Source organism: Pleurodeles waltl, chromosome 5 (genome assembly GCF_031143425.1).
Source record: "Pleurodeles waltl isolate 20211129_DDA chromosome 5, aPleWal1.hap1.20221129, whole genome shotgun sequence".
Lineage (NCBI taxonomy): Eukaryota > Metazoa > Chordata > Amphibia > Caudata > Salamandridae > Pleurodeles > Pleurodeles waltl.
Window position 1 is genome coordinate 457,859,930 of NC_090444.1, and position 18,203 is coordinate 457,878,132.

Sequence of the window (18,203 nt, forward strand, 5' to 3'; positions counted from 1 at the left end):
ATCCTGAATCTGTCCATGACTCCTTGATTTTCAGGAACAGCAATGTCCCACAAATGATGGCACGGCTACACACAGAGAGGGCCTGGCTCCTTGTTATGTATCCATTTGTATATGGTTCACTGTAGTTGCATCTGTCTTCATATACTTCCCTGTGGCTGTACCTGTTATGTCACTGGTCCTACAATTTTTTCACACAGGTGACTCTGGCTATCCTAACCATCCCTGGTTGCTGACACCAGTGAGGTACCCTGCCACAGATAAGGAAGTCCATTTCAGTAAGGCCCACGGGGGGATGAGCCCTCCTTTACTCACCCCAAAAGGTATGCCTGATAGTAGTAGCCTACTGCATGCTCCACAATCTAGCCCTGAGATAACAGATACCATTGCTAGCTGATGAGGGTGAGGCAGCTGGACCAGTGGCTGGTAATGCTAACATGGCAAGTGATGAGGAGGAAGAGGAGGAAGGTGCAGCTGACTCTAGGACTGAGCTCATCTCTCAGTACTTCCAGTGAATTACAGGTATGGTGATTTTGGTTTGGCTAGTCTTGAATGCCCACATGAAGTGCTGACAATAGCCCTCCAGAGTTAAGTTATCAATGGTGGTGTGATTTGGTCCTATCCCTATGTTTGTGTTGGGAGAGCAGACTGTTTGCATGTCATGTGCACAGTTAAAATTTCTCATACCAAGTGTACGCACTGAAGTATCCTTGATTTTCATCTCCAATGCACAGACCAGTAATGAGCAATGTGTGCTGCATTCTCCAGTAGTCATGTCATTCTACCTACTGACGGTGTTAAGAATACATGTGCCTCTGCTGCCTATGGCTTGGGCTTTTATAGTCACTAGCCATAGCTCAATGATTAGAGAATTGAGAGTTGTAAATGACAGATGCAAGCTACAGTGCTACATGATGAATAATCTGTGACTGGTGTTGTATAGGTAATCTCTGGGGGACCCTCGTTAAGTGGTAATCTACACTGGGGGCGACCTCTATATGGTGCATATGTGCTTTATGTGGCTCATGCCTTCCATCCTGATGGTACTCTCTGTAATTGTCTTTTTGCAGGTTTGTGTGCTGACTATACTCTTGTGGGGCTCTGGATTATAGACTACAAGGGAGACAAATGAGGTGAGGGTCACTTCCTGGCAGTGGGTGGGGTCTTGCCATCTGCTCCAGCTGGCTGACTAGATGGACATCCATGTTTGTGGGGGTGTTTATCAGCTACAGAGGGAGGGAGGGGTGTCTGAGGCCTGTGGTTCCCCTGGCAGGGCCTCTATTCCACTGATTTTGATGGGTCTGTTGTTATGCTGTTAGTGGAAGGGGCCTGCTCATAGGTGGAGGAAGCATGCAGGGTGGTGTTACTATCCCTCAGCACCCCTGCAATCAAGGCCATGATGGCAGGGTTCCCAGATGGGCCAGGTAAGCCGTCAGTGTCAAGACATCCATGCATGATGTCATCACTGGGGCCTTCATCCTGTGGTGGGCTGGCAGTCTCTGGTATATCTCCATGGGAGCAGTAGCAGGGGTACATGTTGATGGAGAGAGAGTTGGAATTACATATTGAAGATGTATTTGGATCACTCTTTATCATATACACACAGTGGCTTGACATGATTCCTAGCAATGACAATGACAGATGCTTCCCAGCATACCATTGGTTTTAGGTAGTGGTGTGTGACATGTATTCCATACTCCATTTAGGTAGGTATAAATCGAGTTTAGTACATCTGTGGATGGAAACAAACAGGTCTCATTTACAAAAATTTGACTCATAGGCCCAAGGCTTCAGATTTCTTCAAAGCTGCCCTACGATCCCCTAGCAACACCATGGATGTGGTGCATTTCCAATACAGAGCTCCATGGCACATGTTTTCACAGATGCGTCAGAAGTTCTGATGCATCTGCTGGTGCTAAACTCACACATTGCTGGACTCCCATAAAAAAAAATTACACTACTCCAGAAATGCAAGGAAGCTCCCATGGAGAAAAGCTCTACATCAATTTTATGCCTACTCGGAGCCGGGGGTAAAGTTCTGACGCAGTGAAGTTGCAGAATGACACAGTGAAATGTTGTAAATGTCACTGTGTCAGTTCTGTGTGGCTTTTCCAGTGGGAAATCCTACTCTACATACATTATACCTGGCGCAGGTATAATGTGACGCAAGGGTTTACAAACTCATGATTTGGGCCAATGTGTCAGTTTGCAAATCCGGAGCACTGTAAAGCACTGCTTGTGCCACTTCTGCAACACAAAATGATGCAACGATGGGGCAAATGCATTGCAAATGAGGCCTTACATGTTCAGCCTTTGAATTACAATGCACCCTGCCCTAAAGGTTACCTGGGGCCTATCTTAGGGGTGATTTATATGCAATAAAAGAGGAGTTTAAGGTTTGGCAAGTGGGTTACTCAGCCAAATGGAATTGGCAATTTCAACTGCATTCAGGCAGCAATGGCCAGTCTGGGATATGTTTTACGGGAATATTTAACTGAATATTACAATAAATACTGCAGGTCTACTACTAGCATTTAAATTTCAACTAATTTGCAGACCATGGGTATGTGGAATACCACTTTACTAGGGACATATCTGTTAATTAAATATACCAGTGAGGAGTAAGCCATTCACCTCCTGTCCACACTATGCAAACCTTCCTTGATATCTCCTCCCCATCCACTTCCCCTAATCAGTTGTCTCTGTCCTTTGAAATGTCCTCCAACAAGATGGTACTCACCAGAATCTGTCTTTCCTTCTGCAAACCTTTGCAGCAATTATCATACTGGTGATTAGCCTCATCATTCCTGCAGCCCTACTCAGCGCTGGTACCTCACTCCCACCTTTGGTATGCCACCAACCTATTATGGCAGCCATCCATATATGTGTCCACGTTTCAGTGCAATTACATTGACAGATATGGTGATTTTCACCCCTCCAACATCCATCAGTCTTGAGTTAGCAAATGTCACCCTAAGCCGAGGTTCTCAGTAATTCAACCAATTTACGTTAGCCTGCCGCTTTGAGGTTTGCCTGAGTCCTTACCAGACCCTAATGCATAATAGGTTCCTTTATCATTGCCTTGCCCAGAAAATCATCTTCAGACGTACATTCATTGCTTGTCTACTATTCTTTGGCATCCAATATTGGTGCTAAATAATGCCCTCATTTAAAAAATATGCTGTTTGTCTTATATGATCACTTACCATCCACAACTTGCACTAAAAGTTGTAGAAAGAAATCCAAATACCCTGGGCCTGATTTAGAGTTTGACAGAGGGGTTATTCTGTCACAACGGTTATGGATATCTCATCCTACGAAATATAAAACCCATCATATCCTATGAGATTCATATTTCAGAAGTTGGGATATCCGTCACTGTTGTGATGGAGTAACTCCTCTGCCAAACTCTAAATCAGGCTCTCAATGTTGTGTTCTAACCTCAAGGCACAGTAGATATCTATTTCAGATCCAAGCCTGACATCACCAAAATTGGCCTACTATTTTCTACACCTGGAAATTGACTTTCCTATCCACCTTCTCTTTCAGACATTCTCTGGGACCCCAGAGGAGATCAACTTGCTTTCTCCCATTGTCTAAATCTTTGTAACAAAGGGGAAGTAATTTACAAGACAACCTGTCTGCATTTTAAACAAGATATGATTACTTCAAATATTCCTCTTATTTGGTTCACCATCATCCACTTGGAGATTTGGTTATAAGCTACTGTGGAGATTCTCTGCCTGCATCTCACCTCTACCCAAAAGTCATCCATCCCACACAGAACTGAATACAGCATATGTCCATATTAGTCTACATACTGTTCGTTTGTTCCTACCCATTTATTGCTGTATTATAACATGTTTATGCCTTCAATACTTCCATTCACCAAGAGACGATATGTAGACCTTCTCAGAAAGCACATATAGGCCCAGATTTAAGACGGCCCTGCGACTCTCTGCGTCACATTTGTGCAAAATTTCTGCACCAGATTTACAAAGTGACGCAATGCATACAGTGAGCCACTTTGTAACCCCTTGCACCACATTATGCCTGCTTCAATTTTACCTTCAATGTATACAAGGGGGTGTTCCCCCATTAGGGGGTCCACAAAAATTGCACAGTGGAATCTCATAGATTCCAATGTGCCATTTTTGCAGACTATTTTTAACCCCTGCACAGAGCAGGCATTTAAAGGGGGCACACCATTGTTTTCAATGGGCCCCTATGTACTTGGCAGGATTAGCCCAAAGTTTTTTCGCTAATCCTGCAAAGTACAATAGCGTAAAAAATGTTGACACTATTGTCCCTAACCTGTGCCATGGTACACCGTATGTTTAATACAGCGCACATATGGTGGTGTTAGTGGGGGCGCTGAGGGGCGCAATAAAAGTGGCGCTGCATCATATGCAGTGCCACTTTTCTTAAATGTGGGCCATAGATTTTTCAAATAGAGCGTCTCCTCTTCAAAACTATGGGCAGAGAACATGAACTACACTATCCATCAGATCATGTGTTTTCAACTAGCGTATGGCAATTCTTTCACATCAATATCACTACACTTGCTGACATCTAAGCACTAGGTTGAATTCAACACCCCTTGCCTTGTATATAAGGACCTATAAAGCAATCCACCGAAATATTAAACCAGCTCTTTCACCACTAGAACCTGACCAAATACTTGAGATCAGCAACTGCAAACCATATTGCCTGATGGGATACTAGTATTTTTGAGAGAATGCCTAGGTTTCAAATTCCTCATCATTCTAGAATTTCATACCTTTGCTGCTTAGAGGAGGACTTCTGAAATTTTTCAAATGTTCAAAGGTCACCTTCTTTGTCAGGAAATGCACAATCAACTCATTATACATTTCTTATCACAAATCTTTCACCTCCGTAATTCCCACCATCGTGTTCCTAGAGTGCTTAGAGGCGAGCCAGCGCTATACAGAAATATATTACATAATATAGTGGTAATACTTCTAAATATGTGCGCTAGAGGTGTAACAATGATATTGGTGCCCGCAGAACCTGGAGTTTAACAGAGCTGGGCAGTACTATCTTGACATTAATGAAATTCCTTTCAGATCCTCCAGGTACGCTCCCCTCCGACATACAGGGCATATTTTCTCCTTGAGTTAGGACAGCTTATGACAAATAATGATGAGGAATCAATAGACAGGAGGGAAATATTGGGTGAGAGGCTGAATGAATCTCAGAGATAAATTATTGACCACAGGCCTGGCCCGCTCTCCTTCCTCGTATATGTTCGTATTCCATCTCACTAACAACCTGAAAGAAAATCAAATATTTTGTTTGGGGCCTTCACTAATATCAGCAACTTTTACTATCCTAATGGCATTTTTATTGATCCTTCCTTTAATGGCGGCTGTATATATTTGATGTTGGTCATTTAAAGTAGATGTGAGTAATAGACTTTCCCAGGGAGGATCATAAAGCAGGTCCTCGTCTGGCAAGCACACAGAAGGCCGCGTTTAATCTACTGTTCGGCTGCAGTTATCAGGGGTTGGAAAAAATTAAAATGTAAAAGGTTGGCTTTTTTCCGCGTGGGCTCTCGGGCCCAGTGGTCATCAGCAAACTAACAACAAAAGGCCATTGGCAGAATGACCTTGGCTGTGGCATCACGCGCTGCAGGAAAAGAAATGAAGCCATTAGACTGAGGCAGTAGAACAGGTTATAAATCACGCCGTTTCCAATAAGCTGCCGTGGTGGTCATCCATCACTGCCAGAGCCAGCGCACAGCAGACCATGGAGACATTGGAGCTGCTAAAGCTGAGACATAAACAATAATAATCCAGGCTTGATGTTTCAGCCCTTCAGGAAATTTAAGAACATTTGCTTTTCTTTTGTTTGTCAGAGGTGATATTTAAAGAGTAAGACGCCATAAATAGACGATTCTTGACGTCTGAATGCGGTTTACAAGCAGAGCAAGCTGAGCATGATTAAAAGGGAAAAAAGTGTAATCAAAAGGAGATAGCCAAGCTTCTGTGCTACAGAGGGCTGCGCGCAGCATGGCAATTTAACGTTTCAGGTAAATTGGGAACATTCCCTGCATTTTGTTGCTTGTAACAGTGGAGATTTTTATTCACAGTTTTTAATAGCCTGCGATGTTAGACTTGATATCGTGTTATTTTGCACAAAAATGAGAGAATATGAAATCAGTGATGCGGCTGTATGGGCAGAACTGAAATTAGATACGCATGAATTACGCCTGCGTTAACCTTGGGTTTATTTTTTAGCATTAAAATTAATATTCAGCGAAAATGGATACGCAAAGAAAGTTTCGTACAAGAAAGTAGCCTCATCACTGTTAAACAGTTTATGACAAATAATGACAGCGCTTAACTGCCATTGACTGTAATACTGTTCGAGCTACTTTTGATGACGATTGGATTTCAGAGTGAGTTATTTGTAGCCGTCAGTCTTAAAAAATACATTTGCGCGAGTGTTTTTCACATTTAGTTCCAAATTAATGAAGTGATTATTACCAAACTGAACGTGTACATATTTCCATCTTTATTTGAAGTACAAACCATCACCTGATATCATAAATATTCTCTTTTTGATTTAGGCATTCTTCATTCTCCATTTTAACTCAGCAATATTCAACATATTGGCTAGAGAATTTGATATCACATTCTTTGGATATTAGGAGTGATTTTTTTTTCTTTTGTAGAATAGTCAATTTGAAAACTAGGGGTTCTTAGTCATTAGGGAGGGTCTCTGCCGGCAGGGTTGGCAGAGCTTTGGCCACTCCTTGTAATGTGTAGTTCCAGCCAAATTTCACCAACTGCTGCGTGGTGGAGTTTGTGCTCACGTGCACCTTGCCAACGGTAAGTTAGTGAGCATGAGTGAGATTTGACATCCCCTAGCATGATTTGTTGTCACTAGGCAGGCATCTGGTGAGATTTCTCCCATGTGGTCGCAAAGTTGCCGCTTGAGTAGAAAATCTATCCTAACGGCAACAAAATCAATTAGAGAAGCTGCGCCCTCTGGCGTATTACATGGTGCCATTTGCGCTGATTTTTCAGTGTGGAATGAACTCCCAGTGCTAAATCACAGCATGAGCAGAGCAATTTCCACCCGTTTGTACAATTTGGCAGAATCTTGCAAAGTGTTTTTTGTAACTCCTTGGAATTCTGCGGTGTTAAACTCTGTGAGTTCTGCCCCGATCTATTACTTATCAGCATAAATCTTTTTGGTTAGAGGCCTGCAATTTTTTCAGAATCATGATTAATTCACTGTATTTGTTGAACATAATATGCGTTTGGATTTCATACAAAATGATGCTCCTAAACTAATAAAGACTGTAACATGATCAAGGGCCTGATTTAGATTTCGGCGAACGGGTTACTCTATCACAATGGTGACGGATATCCTATCTGACAAAATATAAAGCCCATTGTTTCCTATGAGATTTATATTTTACCAGACAAGCTATCTGACACTGTTGTAATGGAGTAACCCATCCACCGAAATCTAAGTCAGGCTCTAATAGCTCTTTTATATGTTGCTTTGGTGTAAGAAAAGTTGTCATTAGAATTTGATACTGTTGTATGCTAACCAGAACTCCAAAATGGTCTGACCAATCTATTCTTATGGACAGAGGCATTCTACTCTTGTCAGACTTTCAAGTAAATGGTCTAAGAGTTTGGGCATGATTTCGAGTTTGCCAGAAAGGGAACATCATCATAAATTGACAGTGCTCCCACCCCAGTGAACTCAGGGTTCCTCAGCCCCATTTAGAGGACAATATATCACTGCGGTTCTGATGGTAGAGCCTGAGCAGGTTCTACCACTGTAACCCATTATCAAGAAGCATGCCAGCAAAGGAAGAAAGATTGATAATGTGCAGAAACAAATGTCCTTTGATCTGAAAAATTGCCTTTTTAAATTGGTCTGATCCTTCAGAGATCTTTTATTGTAGGTGCAAATCACACATACTGCTTCAGTATGTCTCTCATCTAGCACCCTTGCAGAAGTTTGTGAAGTTTTTATAGTTTTTGTAGTGCAGATAGTGTCCCATAAAAACAGATTTCGATGCTGGAAAGTTTCTACTGAATCCCCTGAGCAGTGACACACAAACACACTTTCTGAATAACTGGTCACTTACTCCTGTAACTGGCACTAAGCAATGAGTTAATGAAGTGCTGTGTCGATGTATGAGTCTGCAATTTCATCCTTGAGTCCTTTTGAAGCACTTGTGTCTCAAAACCACGAAAGTGAGCAACACATTAAAATGACCCTCCAGTTTTTTCACACGCTCCTGGTCCTCATCCAGTACCTCATCAGTATTCAGGGTCAGTTCAAGTAAGTCCTTATAAATTGCCCTTCTTTGAACCCCAATAAATGCACATGTAAACACGTTTTCATTCTGGTCTGAATCTCAGATCTTATATTGCCCCAAGTAAGTCTCAAAGGCATCTAACCAATGCCTCCTACCAATCAGTGGAGCTCCAGGTGACATTAAAAATGGGTGGGTGGGTGGTTTCCCTAATTGCATATTGGCATTCCAGAGAAAACAGAAACTAAGTTTAAAAAAAACTGGAGAAAATCTAACAGTGACATAAGTTTCCTCTTTCCCACAGCAAAAATAACAAGCACTAGCAAAACCAATAAGTGTATCCTAAACAAGAGCTATTGGCTTTGCCAATATGTTTATCCATGTTGAACACCAAAATGGCTGCTTTTCAGCTTGCTAAAAGTTAGTGGTTTGAAGGAGAGTGGAGTGGAGTGTTGTAAAGTGGAATGTCATGGAGTGGAGTTTAGTGAAGTGGCATGGAGTAGGTGTAGAGTGGCATGAAGTGATGAAGAGTAGAGTGGAGTGGTGTAGAAGGAAGTGGAGTGTCAGTGTGTGGTGGAGTGTCATGGGGGAGTAGAGTGTCGTAGAGTGGAAGTGCATAGACTGGAGCAGGGTACTGTAGATTTGAGTGTCATAGAGTGGATTGGCATAGAGTGTCATACAGTGGGGTGGAGTAGAGTGGAGCAGAGTGTCATGGTGTGAAGTAGAGTGTCATGGAGTGGAGTGTCAGAGATTGGAGTGTCATAGACTGGTCTAGAGCAGATTACAGTGCTGAATAGAGGAGCAGCACAGAGTGTTGTGAAGTGATGTAGAGTGGAATGGAGTGGTGTAGAGGGTGTTGCATAGAGTGGAGTAGAGTGTTGTAAAGTAGAGTACCATAGAGCTGAGTAGATTGTCGTACAGTGGAGTGGGATAGAGTGGAGTAGTGTAGTACAGTTAAATGGCATAGAGTGGAGTAGAGTGACTCTGAATGTTGTAGAGAGGAGTAGCATGGAGTTGACTAGAGTTGTAGAATGGGGAGGAATAGAGTGGTATGAAGTCGAGTGGTGTAGAGTAGAGTAGTGTGCCGTAGAACAGAGAGGAGTAAAGTGGCATGGAGTGGAGTAGAGGGAGTTGCATAGGGCATCATATAGTGGAGTAGTGTTGTTGAGGCGCATAGAGTGGAGTAAAGTTTTGTAGAGTGGCATGGCATAGAGTAGAGTGTCAGAATGAAGTAGAGTTTAATGGAAGAGAGCATGATATAGAGTGGAGTATCATGTACTGCCATACAGTGAAGTGTTGTTGAATGTAATAGAGTGGCCTAGAGTGAAACAGCATAAAGTACACTGGTGCAGAGAAGACTGACATATAGTGCAGTGGAATAGAGTACATGGTTTTGAGTAAAGTGGTGTAAAGTGAATTGGTGTAGAGTGCAGTGACCTAAAGTAAAGTGGCATAGAGTGCACTGGCATAGAGTCGAGTGGTGCAGAGTAGAGCAGAGTTGTGCAGAGTACATTACAGTGGTGTAAAGTGTAATGACATAGAGTAGAGTGGCACAGGGTAGGAAGGCGCAGAGGCATAGTCTGGATTGTTTCAAAGTAGAGTGAAGTGCCATAGAGTTGAGTGGTGCAGGGTAGAGTGGAGTGGTGCAGAGTAAAGTGCAGAGGTGTAGAGCAGAGTGGCACAGAGATGAGTGGCTTACATTGCAGTGGTGTGGAGTGCAGTGGTGCCAGGTAGATTAGAGTGGCATAGACTGCAGTGGTATAGAGTGGAGTGGTGCAGAGTAAAATGGTGTAAAGTGCATTGGCATACAGTGTAGTTGAGTGGCATGGAGTTGAGTAGTGCAGGGTAGAGTGGGATGGAACTGAGAGCAGTGTACAGAGTAGAGTGGCATAGGGTTCAGTGGCAGAGTGTGCAGTTTTGCAGAGTACAGTGCTGTACAGTGCATTGGTGTAGAGTAGAGTGGTGTGGAGTGCATTGGCATAAAGTGCACCTGAGTAGAGTGCAGCAGTATAGCATGCTGTGACATAGATTACAATGGTGCAGAGCAGAATGGAGTGACATAGAGTGCAGAGACATAGAATACAATGGTGTAGAGTGGTGTCGCATGCAGTGGTGTAGAGTGCGGTTTTGTAGATTGTTGCAGAGTAGATCATAGTGATGCTGAGTACAGTGGTGGAGAGCAGTTGGCATAGAGTGCAGTGGCATAGAGTTCATTGGCTTTGAGTAAAGTGGTGTGGAGTACACTGGTGGAGCATGCTGAGAGTTTAGAGTAGAGTGGCATAGAGCACAGAAGTGTAGAATAGAGTAGAATGGTGCAGAGTAGAGTATAGTGGCATAGAGTGGAGCAGTGTGCAGTGGAATAGAGTGGACTGGTGCGTGCATAGAGGAGTAGGGTGGAGTAGAGTGCAGTGGGAAAGAGTGCAGTGATGTAGAGTAGATTGTTTCAGAGTAGAACAAAGTGGCATAGAGATGTGGCATAGAGTGTACTGGTGTAGAGTGGACTGGTACAGAGTAGAGTGCATTAGCGTAGAGTGCATTAGGGTAGAGTGCAGTGGTATAAAGTGCAGTGTTACAAAGTAGAGTGGAATACATTGGAGTGGTGTAAAGTGGAGTGCTGCAGAGTAGAGTTGATTGGCCTGAACTGGAGTGGTGTAGAGTGCAGTGGTGAAGAGTGCAATGGTGTATAGTAGAGTGGGTAGAGTGCATTGGCATAGAGTAGATTCATTCAGAGTGGAGAGGCATAGAGTAAAGTGAAGTGAGTACAGTGTCAGAATGCAGTGGTGCACAACAGAACAGAGTGGCGTAGAGTCCAGTACAGTGGCATAGAGTAGAGCGCAGTGCCATAGAGTGCCGTGACACAGTGTGATGCAGATTAGAGCGGCATAGAGTTCAGTGGCAGTGAGTGTAGAGTACAATTGTTTAGAGAGTACTGGTGTAGACTGAAGTGGCCTAGGGTAGAGCAGTGCTGAGTAAAGTGGCATAAAGAGCAGTGGCTTAGCATACAGTGGTGCAGAGTAGAATAGAGTGGCATAGAGTTCAATGACATAGAGTGCAGTGGTGTGTTGCAGAGTAGACTGTTACAGGGTGGAGTATAGTGGCAAACAGTGCGGTGGTGCAGATTAGATTTCCACAAAGTGCAGTGGCATAGAGTGTACTGGTTTCAAGTAAAGTGGTGTAGAATGTATTGGCCTATAGTGCAGTGGTATAGAGAGCAGCCTTGTATAAAGTGGAATATTTTGCAATGGCACAGAGAAGAGTAGCACAAAGTAGAGTGGAGTGAAGTGGTGCAGGGTAGATTGCAGTGGCATAGATTGGAGCGGTCTAGATCTGAATGGCACAGAGTGGAATATAGTTGTGTAGAATGCAGTAGTGTAGTGTAGATTGTTTCAGAGTATCGTGAAGTAGTGTAGAATGCAGTGGCATAGAGTAGCACATCATAGAGTGCAGTGTTATAGATTGCAGTGGTGCAGAGCAAACCAGAGGGATTTAGATTGGAGAAATGCAGAGTAGAGTGGCATAGAGTGTAGTGGTGTACAGTGCATCAACATAGAGTGCAGCAGAGTGGCCTAAAGTAGAGCGGTGCAGAATAGAGTGCAGTGGCAGAGTAGATAGGTGTAGAGTTCAGTGGTGGAGAATGCAGTGTTGCAAAGTCAAGTGGCATAGAGTGGAGTGGTGCAAAGTTGAGTGCAGTGGTAAAGGGTAGAGTGCAGTGCTGTAGAGTGTAGTGATGCATAGAAGAATGGTGTAGAGTGTAGTGGCACAAAGTGCATTGGTATAGAGTGGCATAGAGAAGAGTGATGCAGTGGCATAGAGTACAGTTGTGCAGAGTAGTATAGGGTGGTGTAGATTGCAGTTTTGTAGAGTATAATGATGTAGAGTGCAGTGGCATAGAGTGTTACAGAGTAGTGTATAGTGGCATAGAGTGCATTGGTTTTGAGTAAAGTGGTGTAAAATGCATTGGCATAGAGTGCAGTTGTTAGAGTAGAATGTAGTGACACAGGGTTTATTGGTGCAATACCATAGAATGCGGTGGCATCAAGTAAAGTGGAGTGATGCACAGTGGATTGGCAGTGAGTGCCATGGTGTAGTATAATATTTCAGAGTAGAGTCAGATGGTGCAGAGTGGAGTGGTGCAGGGGACAGTGCAGTGGTGCAGGGTAGAGTGCAGCAGCATAAAGTGCAATGGTAAAGAGTAGAACAGAGAGGCATAGAGTGAAGTGGCATAGAGTGGAGGGGTACAGGGAAGAGTGCAGTGGTGTGGAGTGGTACACCTTAGAGTGGAGAGCGGTAGAGTGCATTGGCAGTGTGGTGCAGAGTAGAGGTGTACAGTGAAGTGGCTTAAAGTGGAGTGGTGCAGAGTAGAGTGCAAACATGCAGTGGCATCCAGTGAAGTGGCACAGTATGGCATAATGTGACATAGGGTGGAGTGGTGTAGAGTAGTGTGAAGTGGCAATGAATGGTGCAGAGTAGAATGGTGTGGAGTAAAGTGAAGTCGGCATGGTGTAGTTGTTCACTGTCATTACAGAAAACACATCTTCAGTTGCAATGACCATTACATTTGCACAGACATGCAGTTTCACTGATAAAAATAGACAGTACACAAAGTGGTAATATATGAAATGTTGTCACCTAGTGTATTGATTTGTTTGATCATATTAATATATTAGTTTCCACCACACTACAGAACTACCACAAACATGCTTCATTTGTGCTTTCCAAATTATGATATATTCTGAAATATTTGCACAGTTCATTTACAGACATTTAGAATTTTGCTGTGTGCTTGAAACAAATTGACCTCATACAACCTCCCTAAAGCACCCCCCCAAGTAGCCAGAATGATTGTTACATAGATCCTCTCACTTCAAAGCCAGAGAAAGAAAGCTAAACATAAAACTCCATGAAAGACAAATCCTGACATTTGACATCTGTCTTTGAATGCCCAGCAAAAGTGACAAGATAAGAACACGATTTAAAGGCTTGTTTACTGAAATCAAACACTAGTGGAATGATACAGTAAATAGGGTATGGGCAATGAAGGGACAAGCTCAAGCTGGACATCGTAAAACAAATAAAGCCTGCAAATAGAAAGCAAGTGAATGTGAGTTGCAAAAGAGAAAGCCAAATATAAGCAATGTGGAAAATGATTTCCCAAGGAAGCTTACTGAATGCCCCAAGATGTTGTTAGCAAACCAGACAGCTGAGCTGTCTGGTAGGCTTTGACCTAAAAAGGAGTGTGTCTAAAAGAGTATTAAAACATCTTTATTGTCACACAGAACTGTGTGACACAAAAGTAGCAAGGTAAGTACAAATGTTGAAGAGGCAGGAAGTCAGTCCTGTGGCACAGACAAGGTTGAAATAGAAAAAGTCTAAATATCACAGTTGGAAACAATCAGTCTTAAAAACACAGTGATTCAATTTATATTATGAGACAGAATTTGCTAAGTGTTTGCTTTTTAGGATTATCACTCTTTTAAAATTCAGTAGAATAAAATGAAACCCCAGTCCAAGTAAGCAGAAGAGATGGATTGACTGGATTATTTAAAAGTAGTTGATAACTCCACTTTTAAAGATACTTACCATGTGTAGTAATCCTGCTAATAATATAAGCTGTCCAATCACTGCCCCTTTAAAAAAAAAAAGTGCAAGCACTATATTTTAATGTGCAACTCTCCACACACCACACCTTCAGCAGTGATGGCCACCAGGTCATATATGAAGCACTCATAGAGTGTTATTTATGGTTGTATTTTTACGATTTATTGTGTTGAAAATATATCTGCTACGGGCTGTGTATTTAGATATGCTGTATAAAAAAATATATATATTTGATGTTGATGGTGACATTAAATGAGGTAGAATGATGTGTATTGCATAAATGTGAATAGCAAGAAAGGGATGTTTTCTTGTATATACCACTGTTAGTCCTCATCACCAGATGTGATCAGACAGAAGATATTTCTCTTGCAGAATTTATTATAATGCAACTTGTATCCAGACAGCTGGCCACCTTGCACTTACCCAGCCACTAGGTAACTCCAACCATCATCCTTCAAACCACAACATTCTAACCAACATAAAGCACATTGTAAATAAAATAGAAAAGAACTGGAGAGAGGATAAGCTCCAGAACCCACAGGGAACCAGGTACAAGACAAGACAAAAGACTGAGTGGGAGAAGAGGAAAAGGGAATGTCTTGAGCTGAATTGGAGGCATGCAGCCTTACTGGTAATGAGACATCCAGGGCAGAGAGGAGATACCATTTTCTGAGGAGAGAATGATCAGTTATGGTAGATTACACCCTTTAACATGCTCATCTGTGGACTCTATCAAAGCCAATCCATTCTTGAAGATATATAATTTATATCTTAGTTTTTACAAGCATGTAGGAAGAGAGGAACACTTATTGTTGTATGGGATTTCTACATTGTGAGACACTTTCTAGTATTTTAATAATACTTCTATCTATGTTGAGGTGTCACAAGGTCACTTTCAAGGCAGCCATTGCAAATACTATGAAGTTGATTCACAATGATGGTCCCAAGGTACTCAATCAAATTCCTATGTTTTGGGTTCTTGGAAGTGTATGAGATTTTGAAAGAATTGGGACCTGCTTACTTTAGGTTGTTGTAGGAGGGAAAGGATTTGCTGGGAAACATTTCAGCAGTGCAGAGAGGAAGCGTGTGTTCATGAAGGGATAACTACTCTAAAGGTTTTAGTCACCCATGTGTCTGTCCCTCACAGTTAGAAAAGTGGTGAGAAACAGTGGAAAGATGTCATCGGTTATTTGGATTGCAATACTTAAAAAATATATAATCAAATATTAACCATGTAGAGCTCATAAAGATCACAACAAAGGTACTGTGTCACAGCCTTATCACTATAAGGCTGAATAGCAGGAGCAACAAGCTTTCTATCTCTCTGGTAAATAGTGGAATTAATGGGAGGCTAAGTGTTTAAAGGTTCTCAGGAAGCAAAGGTGAATAAACAAACCTAAGACGACTTTTTAAACATAAAAGAGGACAACAGGAATAAACAAGGTTCAATACGCCATTTGCTGTTATTACTTGAATGGTACAGTAACTGTTTACAAATTCTAAAGAATTAGAGATAAGTACTCATTGTTGCTCGAATTTACATAGTCATTCAAATTGGCATGGAGAGGAAGGGTAGATGTTCATTAATAATAGATAAACAGCCAGTTATGATTCTATTAGCATTTATCACCTATAGTACTTTTTTCAGTTTCTGTAAAGCTAGCCAGGGCAAGTTCCATGGAAGGGTCCTGTCTTCTGGATAAGAGTAACAATAAGAATTTTGTTGGTAGTTCTTATCAGTTTCCATTTGTCTATGTTGCATCCTGTAGGCAGTCTAGAGGTTCATTTCTTTTCATGAACAAATATGGCTACCTCCATATAGTAGTGATCAGTGTGGTGTGATTTATAAACTCAATATGACCTTCTGTGGATTAATTACAATTATTACGACTTGCCAGCAGTTTCTTTCAACCACTGTGCTCCCCTAAGCAGAGGAAAAAGATGTATGCCTATAACCTCTGTACCCCTCAGACTCTTCAGAGGATCTGGATGTCTGCCACACGATCTTTCCCTTGTGATGTCTCACCCAGAAAAGACATGCATTACAGATGTGTTACTGTACTACTCAGCCCACTGCTGGAGACTGATGTTGCCAAATCCATCAGGACAGGTGGTCGAAGGCACCAGACCTGAAGACCACTGGAAAATTGGAAAAGACAATTCCACCTACTGCCTCAGGATTCATCAGGTGAGATTCCAGTAGATCTCATAGTCTCGGATTTCTATCTGATTTGTAATCTATGATTTGTTTGTTCCTAAGGCAACTAGCAATCTCTTATTTTTATGAAAATGTTCAACTGAAGATGAAGGAACTTTCAAGTGCTGTGATCTCTAGGCATAGGAGTTTTTTAGGGAGCTAAGATGGGGGTCTTGATCATCGGGGACCCTACTTACATGGTCTCAGAATTGGTGAACCAGTTCTTTTGGCACATCTCTCCTCTGTATTTTTATCCCACAATTAGGGCTTTGTTTTCAGTGAGGAACTCAAGTTCACCAAACCTCCATTTTTCTGCTTTAACCATCTTAAGTAGAATTCTGCCACTTTTGCCGTTTAACTTTCAATTCACCTTCATTCGATATATATTGTTGCCTCTCGCCCTGACTATTACAATGCGTTCTATCTATACATACCTACATTCCAACTTCACAAACTGCAATGTATGCAGAATCTGGCTGGCAGACTCTATTTTTGTCTTCCTCACAGGTGTTCTGTTTTGAAATACCTTAAATACCTGCACTGGCTTCATATTAAAAAAGATGTACTTTATGGGTGTCTGCATGTGCACTAAAGCCATCTAAAGCAAAACGTCCAACCTTATTAAGAGACATATTTCTTTTTATCAGCTTCCACACAATTAGCACTCTGATTTGTTTTGCTGCTCGATTTTGCCCCAAACTTGTAGTTTTGCTATTTATTTACGTCTTAAATCTAATCATTTTCCTTCTAGGGAAGTTCTAAAAACCTGACTGTTTTCAGATTAATCACCCTTTTTGTTTACTTTGGTTGTAATTTGGTTTGGTTTGGTTTGGTTACTATGATGGATGTTTTAGGGCTCTGATGCCGTTTGGATATTTTCATTCTTTATAAAAACGTTCATTAAAATAAAGGCATGTTGTGCACAGAACAGAGAATGCACCTGATTACAACAGTAAGGTGTAGGTGCAACAGCACTGCCATCATTTCTGTAGGGGCTAGGCATTTTTGAAAACTTACCTTTAAAGATTTAAAGAAACTCTCGTTAGGTTGAACAATTGCTAGAGTCAGGCTGTCAGTGATGTCACATCTCATCCTTCCTTGTGTAGGTGCTGCCGCCAGGTGGTGGGCTTGGTATGACTCAAGACATAAACTGAATACCGTTTGAAAGGTGATTGCTCTGTTGTTAAAAGCTTAAGTAATTTGAATATGCCCACGTTTACCCATTTTCTGGTGATCAGAATAATGTGCTTGTCCTATTCACTGTCGGCTTACAACTTGCCACTGGAGAGAACCTCTCAGGCAGCCCCTTACATCTCTCACAGTGCACACTGCCCCTTCTCCCCTTGCTGCATCTTCAGAGTTAGGTGTAGTCAGACCTAAAAAAGCCCTCACTAGCCGACAGAAAAAGGAATGTGGTTATTTCAAGATACTATGCATGATCCAGAAAACCAACTAGAGCCCGTTACCGGCCATGATCATGATCTGACAGATAATTTGACCTGAAGGGTGGCCTCTCTCACAGGGCAGTGGCGAACCACCAGCCATCGCACAGAGGGTGGCGGCGATTATTCTGATGTTTCTAAGGCTCCTTGGTCTGAAACTCTTTTCCACTCTGTCAGAAAAATTTCTGATGTTCAGAAGAACACTGTGACAAGCCATCTATTCTACCCCCGAAATACATTAGATTAGACTTGAAAAGGGAAATCCATTAGCATTAATAATAACAAAACTTTTGTGAACGGCCTGGTAAATCTCTTCAGGCCACAAATAGTCTAAAGAGAATTACAGGTGGTGCAGTATTACCACACCCAGTTTATCAGAGGTGGCATTCCTGCTTTTTCTTTACCAAGGGGTAATCCTTTAGCTCATTTCTGGAGCACTTTGTCCTCTGTTAGATGATCGGAATTAAGGCATCACGTGAAGGAATCAGTACAGAAACATTGATTACAACATATAATTCCCCATTGTCCCCATTGCATAGCAAGGCAGTAGGAATACACGTGTGATCCCCAGAAACACTGAAACCCAGTAACACCGTTTGCAGCATTAGGCTCCCCCTAAAACGCAACCATTCATAACGAGTGCCTAATTAAATAAACAAAAAAT

The 18,203-nt window shown here is 42.1% G+C and overlaps 1 long non-coding RNA gene across 1 annotated transcript in view; it reads left to right on the plus strand.

Annotated features, from left to right (window-relative positions):
• The first annotated feature begins 5,960 nt into the window (after positions 1 to 5,960).
• Positions 5,961 to 18,203, plus strand: part of LOC138297271 (uncharacterized) — a 29,629-nt gene continuing 17,386 nt past the window's right edge. The window contains exons 1-2 of the long non-coding RNA XR_011203988.1: positions 5,961 to 6,049; positions 15,872 to 16,088. This is a non-coding gene — a long non-coding RNA (uncharacterized lncRNA). The remainder of the gene's footprint in view (positions 6,050 to 15,871; positions 16,089 to 18,203) is intronic.